Here is a 12,912-nt window from a genome sequence, read left to right as displayed (position 1 = left end):
TACAAGTTTCAAGGCATCACAAAGCTCTGATCCTGAACCTAGATAATTTGCTGATGTCGATGGGCCAGCATTGTTGGAAGGAAGGTCTTAAGAAATCCCACATCAATCCAACACTAGAAAATCATAGATTAATTTTCGAAAAAAAACAAATTTATTACAATGATCCCAAGGGATCTACTATCTGGTGGTTTTAACGAGCTCAGGACAGTCCATGCTCACCAGATTTAAGTTTTAGAGAGTCTAAAATACTCATAAAGAAAACTCCAAGGGGGCTCATTTTCTGTAAGTAGTCCATTGGGCCCAGAAAAAGGAATAAGCCTATACCCAATAGACATTCCTTTCATGGTTTATTGAGCACGAGAAAGAACGGAGTAAGCTCATTGCCTCAACAGAAAATTAGGAAGAGGTAGTGATAGGAAGAATACCTTCCTTAACCATTTCTAACTCTTTCTTCCTTGTAATTTCCTTCACAAATTCCTCCTTGGATTGGGTTTTCTGATATAACTTGAGTCTATGTCCATTCACCAAGAAGGTAACATTCATATCATCAATAGTATTAATTCTAATAGATCCATTATCAAAAGCCTTCTCAAATTCATAGGGACCCAGCCAATGTGTATTAAATTTCACTTTAAAATTCTTAAATTTAGAATCATACAACAATGCCCAGTCACCTTATTTGAACTGCTTCTTTTTAATGTACCTGTCATGCCATTTAGCTATTTGCTGCTGGATCAGATCTGTCTACTGGAAAGCATCCTTCCTGATTTCATCTAGTTCATTGAGCTTCAGGATTCTCTGTTGTTGTGCTTCGTCAAGATTCATCTCCAATCCTGATCTCATTCTAAAAGTTTTAATATGAAATTTGATGGGCAACATAGCCTGTTTCCCATACACCAATTCATACAGAGAAAAACCAGTAGTTCCTTTCCATGTAACCCGGTAAGCCCACAAGTGTTACAGGGAAAAGTGTCTATATAGAACTGCTCTATCCCACTAAGATGTGACAGCTGCCTTAGAAACAAACAAAGAAAAGCTACTTTCGTTTTTCCTTTATGAATTATAGATAGAGAGGAACAGAAAGACCAACCTCTGTCTTGCGCTAATCTCTCGATTTGATCCCTCTCTTCTTTGATAGTCCTCAGCTACCTGCTCCCTTGCACGCCCAGCTTCACAAAGTACCTGTAAGATCACAGAAGCATAACACTATACAAAGACATGGATCTATAATCATAAACAATCTAGGATGAGATGTAAATTGACCATACAAATGTAACCAGCATCAATGACAAAAAAGCATGGAGAAAAACTCAAATAGCTTTTATTGATAAACAAGAAAAGAGCCAGAGGAGTTACAACTAGTTGTTCTGACCCAGCATCAACCTCCCAGCAAAGAATCCCCTCTTCACCACAAACAAAGCTTAGATCACCCAACAATCTAATGTTTGTCTCAAGAAACCAACAGCAATTCCTTACAATATGCAAAATTCCAGCCTTTGGATCTCTGAGATGAGGGATCCATATATAGATATCTGTAAGGGGGATGAGTCAGCTTGTGATTTGATTAGTGTCTTCTCTCTGATAGTTCTTGCTTCCACTTGGAGACTGATGGCCTCTTACTCATCCTTGGTCGAATTTAGTGAGGCAAGTGTCACAGGAGAATATTCTGGAAGCTTCCATTGCCTCTCCACCTCGCGGAATGACACTGCCATTTGTCGTTTCTCGCCCATCGCACCCCACAGAAGGGACTTTTGAAATGCAACACACCCTCAAAGTGTATTTGGGTGAGATGCAATGCAACTAGCCAGTGGAGCAGCTGCAATGATCCTGTTTTGACCAATTCTGAGCAGTTTCTCATGGAGAACTTCTGGGAGAAGCTGTAATCTATTGACCTTGCTCCTTTAGGGGTTAGAAAAACACTTTTAGGGACTTAGGAGCCCTTGGTTTATGGACATTTCATGCTTGGGGTTGTAGGGCCCAAAAATGTCTATAACAATTGCCCCCTAAAGCATGAGGCCATTAATTTTTTGATGTCGGGTGAAATGCTTTATTATGAGGATCTGAAGTTCTTTCAATGCTGGGAGGAGACCTGTAATAAGATACAATACAATACATTATCTTCATACTATTTTCATGATCTAGCTGAGGTGGGCATTCCCATGCTCAGCTTTATAAATTCATTTTCATGTACATAGGACAGACAATCGTCTGAGTGTAGACTGATGATTCTGATAGAGCCATCATCCTTTTGAGTGGATGATTATCTGTGCAGCAATGATGTACATTTAATGTCTTTATTTCCCTGAATATATATCGCAGCCGAGATGGATGAAACTAGATCCAGGGTCTTCAATCTTGTCCGATCTTCACTCAAAGTACAAGTCAATCCATGTGAGAAATGTTCTGAAGTCTAACATGGAAAGACATCGCTTGATTACCAATCAATGATGTAAACTGTTAACAAGCGTGAGAGGAATCACCGATAATGATAATGACCCTCAAGGTACTACAGTACAATTCACATGGTGTGAATAAAGGCCTTGGTGTTGAACACCACGCAAAATATTTCGGTCGAGGGCCATTGATGTAAACCCGTTGTCGGAAGTGAGAAACTTGCCATTGAGGCATGCAAGCTTCAAAGTACTGAATGGGGTTTTCCTATATCAACTTCTTGGATAATGAGCTGATGTCGAAAAGAAGTGATCCATCACAGGAGGGCCTTAATGAATCCCACATCAATGACACGAAACGGAGCAAATGATTTTAATGGAGGTGAAAACGATCTGGTGATATAAGGTTCAGGGTGGCAGTCATGAAAGAATGGAGTATAATGTATGGTAGTGGGTGAGACACTGGTGAATTCTCTGAATGACTTCTCTTGAACATATCAGCGACACTGATGTGATGGATTGGTAGCATTAACCCCAAATGTGGATGGTATGGTGTGACCATGGTGATGTGACCGGTAAATGAAACAACCCAACCCGACTCGGACACGGAGTGGAAGTGTCATGTTCAAGAGCGACTTGCTACCAACAAAGTTTCTTTAAGTTTTCTTCGCAATTTTCCCCAGTCAATGCTGACCAGTACCTATTTATATTTGTCATGCTTGAGGAGGATAACATATGCTTGTTCTATAATTTTCCCTTTGGGCAAACCCATCGCTATGTTTTAACGAGCCTAGCGATAGTGAAACTCGTTCTCGTCTATAGACAAGTTTGTCGCTATTAATCTTTTTAACGAGTTTAACGACAAAGATAACTCGGTCCTTTTCAATTTTAGAGAGTCTGAAAAGGGACGTAAAGGTAACTCCAAAATTCCTTTTTCGTCATCTAATCCCTTAAGTTCGAAAAAGTATAAAACAATACAAAAGGGATGAATTTTTGATACTTTTAACGAGCCGAACAAAACAAGCGCTCGATCTTTTTGTGTAATAATCCCTCAGGTCCAAAAAGATTAAAATCTAGAGGAGGGATAGCACTTCCTGTCCCTTTAACGAGCTGGAGAGGCCAATGGCTCGGCAATCTTTTCACGAGTCAGTTGAAAAGAGCTTAAAGGAGACTCGTCTTTTGAGGAACGATTGATAAAATGGGTAGCAGCTATTCCAGGTAAGGTTTGGAATTTTCCAATCATGGCAGTGTCACAAGGATGGCTAGTGAAATCACTCTTCGCAGCTGTTCCTCAAAATGGGTAAACAATCAAATGGAGGTGAATGATCGGCCAATGAAAAAGTGGAGGTGACGGTGCAAAAACGACCAAGGCTTTAATGGCTGAAGTACTACATTCACGATGGTTATTTACCGGGGAATAGTTCATTTTTTTACGGTCTTAAACATGGGGAGAAACATTTGCTCATGTCTTATGTTTATTTTTTAACGAGCTTGAACTATGTGCTAAAACTGCTCGATTAATCCAGTCATGTGATAAGAATGTCTCATATAAAAACGAGAACTTTTAGAGTTTTGCCCCACATCCTTTCTTTATGCAAGTTAGGAAACGACCAATCCTACGAGTTTAAAGGGTTAGAGGTCCTACAAATTTAAAAAATAAATAGTCACTCTTCGCTTGCACGCCAAAAGGTTTGCATGCCCCCAGGTATAAAACAGAGTTTCAAGGTTACCCCTTCTTTAGTCCGTTAAAACATTCGTTTTACCGAGAGAGGCCTACCTCTTACAAGTTACCAAAGATTGTTCTATTTACGGCGTAAACAAAACACCTCTTCAGCGATGTCTACCGAGATAAAAAAAGGTGAGCAGCGATGCCCACCAACTCACATAACTTTGACAAGAGGATCTTATTTCAGTCCAACTCCCTCTTCCAATCACGAACGGGAGTACGGAGGTCATATACTCTCGCGGAAACCTACCCTATACCCAAAGTTTTACTGCCGAAGCAGACCAGGGTGCATGCCCCCTGGGTTTCAGTCATGTCCCCTCGAATCACTCGCGCTCATCGGGTGGACGGACTAGAGATTGAGACATTTCTTGCGTGAAAAGACCATTAAGGGATGGTATATGACTATTTGCTCTGTGTGATCCGGGAAATGAAAGCTGATCTACGAGCTTGACCACTCTTCCTTCGTGCGAAAAACACATCACTCTAAAGAGTGATGAGAAAATGGCTCTCATGCAATAAATATAGTCTTGTCCAAGGAGTAGATTGTAATCAAGGGGTCCTTGAACTACCATTACATCCATGTGAATGGTTTTCCCTCTCAATGTTATGGGCATATTGGGAAGGATCCCTAACGGTCAACTGGTTCCTTTATCAAAACCTATTAGATTTCTCATCTCAGGCAAAAGTGATGGCGAACCAAGCGCTTTCCAAGAAGTTGAGGAAAGGATACTCACAAAAGCCCCCTCATCTATGATGGTACCAGCCATAACCATTCTATATATTTGAACAATGATTCAGAATGGTATACTAGCTGGTAAACGGGGTCTGCCTAGTTGATTCCAGTCGAAGGAGACAACTAGGTTGCTTGGAGGTGGGACAGAATAGACGGCCAGGTACGAATCTGACGAACTTCCTTCCTGCGGTAAAGGAACGGGTAAATTGCCCCCATGTTCGTTGGAGTCTGTGCTTATGAAAAGAATTTGGACGGTGTCATCCTTGTTCTCTTCCATGATTGTATCATCTGGAGATGGAACCTCTGAAGGCAAGACCGGGTCAACTGCCGCCTCGAACTTTTGACTTTCGTCTGGTATGGGTTCAGATGGTTTGTCTCCAATGATAGATGCTTCGGCTGACCACCTGAGCGGGTTAGCCGGATTTTCAACTAGTGACAGACTCGGCAAGAGTTTTTTATATCCAGGAGGAAGTCGTAATGGTGAAACCGGTTGATCATCCAAAACTCTTTTAGCTTCGTCTAAGAAGGGACAACGGTGGACGGTATGATCGCCTTCGCACAATTTACAAGGAAATCTATATTTTTCTTTTTGTCCTGGGGCTTCACTTTCACTAGTTGACGGTGTGTTTTCAACATGATCATCAGAGGTTGACGACACTGGGTTGTGCAAACGAGGAGACCAGTCCCTTAAGATCCGAGGGATGCAAGGACAATCTCTGTGATAGTGGTCCCCTTCGCAAATGACACATGGTGATTTAGGCCTGGTCGGTGCAGTGTGTGGATTTTTGTTAGACAACACTCATTTTCCCCCATTCGCTTTTGGCTCCTTCTTCTTCTTCTCTTTCTTCTTCTTTTCCTTCTTCTCCTTAGGTACTTGACTTTTGGCTTTACCAGCCCCATCAAGCGAAGAGGAAGGAGGAGAGGAAGAATTAGAGGAAGTAGAAGGTTGGTGGGTAACTCTGGACTCGTCTAGTTGCTGATTCGATTTTTCAGGAATAGTGGTGTTCTGAACGACAGAGGTTGATAAGAGCCATACAGGCAAACCAATTGTCAGTCCTAGAAGCGACAATGTGGCCATATGGGGTGCACCAACATCTCCCCAAGAGGAGAAGGGACTAGGATTTCCTCCAAGGGGAATTCCTTGGTTGGTGGATTCCATTTTCTCTACCCAAGATCAATGTAGGAAAGGGTAATGAATATTCCATTTAAAATAAATTTTAGACGCTTTGACACAACTTGTTTTTTCAATTTTTAAGAGTCGAGAAAAAATAAAAGATGACTCTAGTCTCCTTCGACTTTTAATGAGCCTGAAGTGACAAGTGCTCAGATGGACCTTTTCCGTTAAGGAGTCTGAAAAGGAACGAAAGGGACTGCTTTGGAAATCTAGGTAGAGGGATTACCAAACCAATCGCAAAACTGCAGAATACTTTTTACGGTACGGCAGTCAATCTTCCCGAATGCTTGTGTTCAGTGCATTGCGATTGATAGGGAGCAGACACGGCTTCCTATGGATAAAAGATTAAGCCTATTGGCATCTCCCAAAATATACTCGACAGTACGTGGGAGCACAAGTCCGTACTGGCACTTATCGTCTCAAAGTGGAGGAATCACCCAACCATCAGTGAGAACAACAGTTACCAGGCTTTACGACACCAGAATACGTCTCTAGCCTAGACTTCTAAATGTTGTGCGTTAAGTTCCAAAGCGTTGTTAGATTCATTGAATTTATTTTAAGTTGATCTTGTTTATGAAGTTTGCCTTTCAGGTTCACCACGAGATGTAGATGTAATTCCTAAAATGAAATCTAGGATGATAAACAAACTTTTTATCTCCTTTATGCAATGAAAATACTAGCTACTAGGGAAAAGAAAGACAGAATCTTTTCACAAAGAGCAAAGAGCACACTCTAAATGCACTTTCCTAAATCAAGCCAATCAGACTGTCTATATGCAAATGCACATGCATGTATTTGTTTTCGACTTTCTTAGTATATGAATGCTAAAAAGAAAGTTGATGCACAAATCTGAATTTCTTTTCAAGCAACAAATATCAACAAGTTTCCTTTCGAAATCCAAAAATGGAGACGATCACAACACTTTACGATTTTGAACTAAATACTTGTTTTCGACACTAGAAAGTTACAAATTCAGACCAAAAGCAATAGTAACAGGATAATCGACCATCAACAGCAATCAAACTCTTTCCTACGATTGAAATCGACACTTGTGATAGTTTCAAATCAAAGGACGACAATACGATCACGCTACTTTTGCAAAGGAGAACTTTAAATGACTTAACAAACACACAAAAACATCTACAGTTCTTTTGTACAAAGGAGGTGTAATAACAGCAAGGAAAAGGGGTTTCAAATAGACATATACTGATCACAAGCAACAAAATTCAAGAATAGAACTGGAAAGAATGAACCACAGAAGCCACAACTGCACAGAGCTAGTATGATCAGCGCACCTGTAACACAGAGAATCTGAAATGCAGCGCAGGTTGTCCACTCGGGGAGTGCACTGAAATTCAGAATCTCTGAATAGTACCTGCGTTGGGCCAGAAACAAGACTCTGTTCGGGTTCCGAGTCACAGTTTGCAGTTCAGTTCTTGGGTTTTGGCCGAGCAAAAAGCAATCAGTAATGCAACAATCAGGGGTAGATCTAAGGAGGATCTAAGGGCTATCACAAGGTCAATCAGATAGTTTGTGAATCAGTTGTTTAAATCATAAACAGATCCAGTGGATGGATTGAAGCAGCAGTTATCTACTTTTCATTTGTTATGGAAAATGCAGTTCGAATGCTACTTGTAAGTTTATGAAACAAACAACAAAGAATGATAAACAAACAAACTAATTATCTCCCCAGCGGAGTCGCCATTTTGTTACAGGGAAAAGTGTTTATATAGAACTGCTCTATCCCACTAAGGTGTGACAACTGCCTTAGAAACAAACAAAGAAAAGCTACTTTCGTTTTTCCTTTATGAATTATAGATAGAGAGGAATAGAAAGACCAACCTCTGTCTTGCGCTAATCTCCCGATTTGATCCCTCTCTTCTTTGATAGTCCTCAGCTACCTGCTCCCTTGCACGCCCAGCTTCACAAAGTACCTGTAAGATCACAGAAGCATAACACTATACAAAGACATGGATCTATAATCATAACAATCTAGGATCAGATGTAAATTAACCATACAAATGTAACCAGCATCAATGACACAAAAGCATGGAGGAAAACTCAAATAGATTTTATTGATAAACAAGAAAAGAGCCAAGAGGAGTTACAACTAGTTGTTCTGACCCAGCATCAACCTCCCAGCAAAGAATCCCCTCTTCACCTCAAAAAAAGCTTAGATCACCCAACAATCTGATGTTTGTCTCAAGAAACCAACAACAATTCCTTACATTATGCAAAATTCCAGCCTTTGGATCTCTGGGATGAGGGATCCATATATAGATATCTGTAAGGGGGATGAGTCAGCTTGTGATTTGATTAGTGTCTTCTCTCTGATAGTTCTTGCTTCCACTTGGAGACTGATGGCCTCTTACTCATCCTTGGTCGAATTTAGTGAGGCAAGTGTCACAGGAGAAGATTCTGGAAGCTTCCATTGCCTCTCCACCTCGCGGAATGACACTGCCATTTGTCATTTCTCGCCCATCGCACCCCACAGAAGGGACTTTTGAAATGCAACGCACCCTCACAGTGTATTTGGGTGAGATGCAACGCACCTAGCCAGTGGAGCAGCTGCAATGATCTTGTTTTGACCAATTTTGAGCAGTTTCTCATGGAGAACTTCTGGGAGAAGCTGTAATCTGTTTACCTTGTTCCTTTAGGGGTTAGAACAACACTTTTAGGGACTTAGGAGCCCTTGGTTTATGGACATTTCATGCTTGGGGTTGTAGGGCTCAAAAATGTCTATAACAACAAGGCTTCAAGAAGTCTATCAGACCAATCCTTCTTGTGTAGTTGAACTGTTTTAGTAAGTATTTTCTCCAGCACCTTGTTGGTTGATTCCACCTACCCATTGGCCTATGTATGGTAAGGAGTGGACTTTCGATAAATAGTCTGATACTTTTGTACAATTTCGTGCATCAGTTTGGACACAAACTAGGCACCTTGATCAGTAACTATTTCCTGCAGTACCCCAAAGATCAAAAAAATATCAGAAAAAATGGAATTATGTTACTGATTTCTCTGTTGCTCTAGGCAGCGCTTTTGCCTCCACTCACTTTGTCACATAATCAGTGCAAACCAAAATGTACTTCTTAACTTTGGATGGGGGCTTTGTGGGGCCTACAAAATCCAGAGCCCACCTCTCAAATGGTTCTATAAGGACTTATGGTTGCATAAGGCATTTCATTTGATTTCACAGGTCGCCCTATCTGTTGGCAGCTGTCACACTTTTGAACATACTCTTTTGCATCTTTGAAGAGGTTCGGCGAGTAGTAACCTGAGTGAATGATCTTATAAGTTATTCGCTTGTCTACAAAATACCCCCTGCATGGTTTGTCATGGCAAGCTCTTAAGATGTCGTAGATCTCATCTTCTCTAACACACCTCTGAATAATAAAATCAGCTCTGGTGACAAAAATATCTCCCTTAATCCAAGAATAATCAACACTTTTCCTAATAATCCTTTTCTTATGATTGGGTGAAAAGTGGGGAGGAAACTTTCTTGTATCAAGATAATTAGCCATGTTTACAAACCAAGGCATTTTAATAGATATGGAAAACAAATTTTCATTTCGAAATTCATCATCAGCAGGAACATCCTCACCTGTATGGTTGAGTCTAGACAAGAAATCAGCTACTTGATTTTCCTTTCCTGGCCTATCCATGACTATGATGTCAAATTTCTACAGCAACAACAACCACCTAGTAATCCTACCATTAGTAACAGGTTTTTTCATAATATAATGAATGGAAGAATGATCTGTATGCACAAAGACTTTATAGCTAGTGATGTAGTGTCTAAATTTATTAATAGTGTAAACTACAACAAGAAATTCTTTCTCAGTTACCATGTAATTCAGTTTTGCAGGAGTTAAGTTTTTACTGTTAAAATAAATAGCATGGGTTACAAGGTCCTCCTTTTGACCCAAAACTGCTCCTATGTCTGAATCAGAGGCGTCAGTGTAAATGTGGAAAGGTAACTTCCAATATGGGCCTCTCAAGACAGGTGTTGAAGAAAGCTTTTCTTTGAGCTTATTGAATGCGACTTGGCACTCACCATTCCAATGAAATTCAGATTCTTTTGTTAGAAATTTAAATAATGGAGAGGCTACTGATGTAAAATTTTCAACAAATATTCTGTAGTAGCTTGCATGCCCAAGAAAAATGTAGACCCCTTTTTGATTGGTTGGTGGGGGTAGTTTCACAATAACCTCTATTTTTGCTAGATCAACCTGGATTCCTGTAGCAGAAACATGATGGCCTAAAACAATATTGTTGGGTCCCTGAGATAGTAAAAAAATGTTTGGAAGGATATCTTCGTTGCTTTGTATCTGATAAACAGACACAATGGGTCAAATGGTTGCCTCTGGCTGAATGGTGGTATAACACTTCCTTCCATACAGCAACAAAAATGACCCCATTTATGGCACTTTATAGGTACCAACCACCATCAATCACATCATATTTAAGAGAAAATTCTAAGGTTTAGGCAGTGCAACATCACATCGAACATCAACAACAAGTCCTCCAACTCTTAAAGGATAACCTCGTGTTGGCACAAAATAGAATGAAACAACAGGCAGATCAACATCGCAGTGAAAGAAGTTTTGATGTAGGTGATTGGGTATTCCTACGGCTACAACCATATAAGCAAATGTCCCTAAAGCAAGCTAAGAAGGATAATAAATTATCACCAAAGTATTATGGTCCGTACAAGGTGTTGGAAAAGATTGGTACTATGGCATACAAATTGGAGCTTCCTGCAGCTTCTCGATTGCACCCAGTTTTCCATGTTTCATGTTTAAAGAAGGTTATAGGCGACAAGCTCCCAGTTCAAACAATATTGCCAAAACTTGACGAGGAAGGAAAAATTATATTGGAACCGGAAGCAGTCACAGAAACAAGAACTCGACAGCTACGAAATCGATCAATTTCAGAGTATCTTATCAAGTGGAAGAACTTATCCGCTGAAGATTCCACATGGGAGGATGAGAATTTTATGCAGAAGTATCCAGAACTGCTCAAGCGTTGAGGACAACACTTTTTTGAAGGAGAGGGGCATGTTGGGTCCCTATAATACTAGTGATTACCCCATTACTATTGTAGTTATACCCCTTATTTATATTGTTGTGCCCCTATTACCCCCATATTGCTATTTCTGTGCCCCATAGAATCCCTCTATTGTTATTTTTGTGGCTTTATATTATTATTGTTAGGTCGGCTCGATTATATTGTGACTCCTTAGACTCCTATATATAGAAAGGAGGTTTTGTCATTTGTATCATCCAAGAATTGTTCATTTATGTAATGTAAAGGAGGTTGCCCCCTCGAAGAGCCTGAATTCTAAGGCGTTGATCTTTCTTTTCTATCTTTTCTTGAGCTGGTTTCATAACATTTGGTATCGGAGCTTTGGATTCTAGGGTTTCGCTGCTCCAAACAGGTCATCGTGGAATTTTCGCTATAACTTTTTTTCTGTGACGTTTCAGAAGTCACAAAAAAGAACCCATTTGAGAAGAATTGGTGCTGAACCTTGGGTGCGAATTTCAGAGCTTTTAGCGCGACATTTTCGGAGATATGATCTGAGGAAGTTGGCCTGTTTGCAGACTCCTGAATTACATTCAAAACAGGTGACCTAGGGAAAAGCATCATAACTCTCTCTCTGAGGATCAGATTGAAATTTCGTAAAAAGGTACAGAAAGAGGATGGACTGTAGTTTCTTGTGGGTGTGTTTCAGATTCAAAGGTTTAAACAGTGACTTGTGGAACGTCGTACAAGTTCGCTCTACGGAACCAGTCTAAAAGCAAGTCACTGTGGGAGATTTCACATAACTCTTCCTTGGAGAATCCAATTTGGCTCAGACTTGTGGCATTGGAAAGAGGACGCAGAAGGCTACTACAGGTAGCAATTTCAGAACTAGATGATTGGAAAGAACAAAGATACATCAGAGGCAATATCAAGCTCCTACAAAGTGAAAAAAGGTGTGTAGATTTTTTTAAATTTTTGCTTAAGCTTGGTTTGAAAAATTATTTTGAAGGAATTCAAAGGGCATAGTAGAGCATTATTATCGGTAATTGATGCCCCGAGGAAAGAAAATGCAAACACCTAGTAAGGAACCTGAAAGCTCTAGCATGACTCATGAAGAAGAGGAAGAAATGCAACATGATATATCAAAATTACAAGACCAAGTGCAACAACTGTCCCTTGCACAAAAAGGAACAAAATCTAAGATGGATGGTTTAAAGAAAGATGTAGAAGCTAAGATGGATGGTTTAAAGAAAGGTGTAGAAGCTAAGATGGATTGTTTAAAGAAAGGCGTAGAAGCTAAGATGGATGGCATGGAAGCTAAGGTGAATGGCATGGACGCTAAAATTGATGGCATGGATGATAAGATGGAAGAATTGAAGATAAATATGAATAAGTTGCTACAAGAAATGGTCACTAAGGGTGAAAGAGTACTAAAGGAATCTCATGATGAGAACAAAAGAAATGTTAATCATGATTCCATAGACTCTAATGTTGGATCGAAGACTCACCACGTTCCAAAAATCGATATGAGGAAGTTTGATGGCAAGGATCCCGCCACATGGATATTACAGATGGAGCAATTCTTCGATCTCAATAATGTGCAAAACACACAAAAGGTACGTATGGCAACTTTATATTTGGAACCAAATCAGTTTGTATGGTATCAATGGCTTTGTTCTCGTACACAATTTATCACTTGGGCAATTTTTACGGAAGAATTGATAGCACATTATGAGGATACAAAAAGAAACACTTTTTTTAGCCAATTGATAAGTCTCAAACAAAAGGGTTCAATAATAGAGCACATTGAGGAGTTCCAAAAATTGAACATAAGGGTAAAAGATATTCCAGAGGAGCATAGGATTGA

The sequence above is a fragment of the Pinus tabuliformis genome, chromosome 9, assembly GCF_031772625.1.
Source record: "Pinus tabuliformis cultivar Carrire ecotype Pingquan chromosome 9, CPIR1, whole genome shotgun sequence".
Classification (NCBI taxonomy): domain Eukaryota; kingdom Viridiplantae; phylum Streptophyta; class Pinopsida; order Pinales; family Pinaceae; genus Pinus; species Pinus tabuliformis.
The sequence above is the reverse complement of the archived record's forward strand: the minus strand, read 5'-3'. Positions refer to the sequence as shown.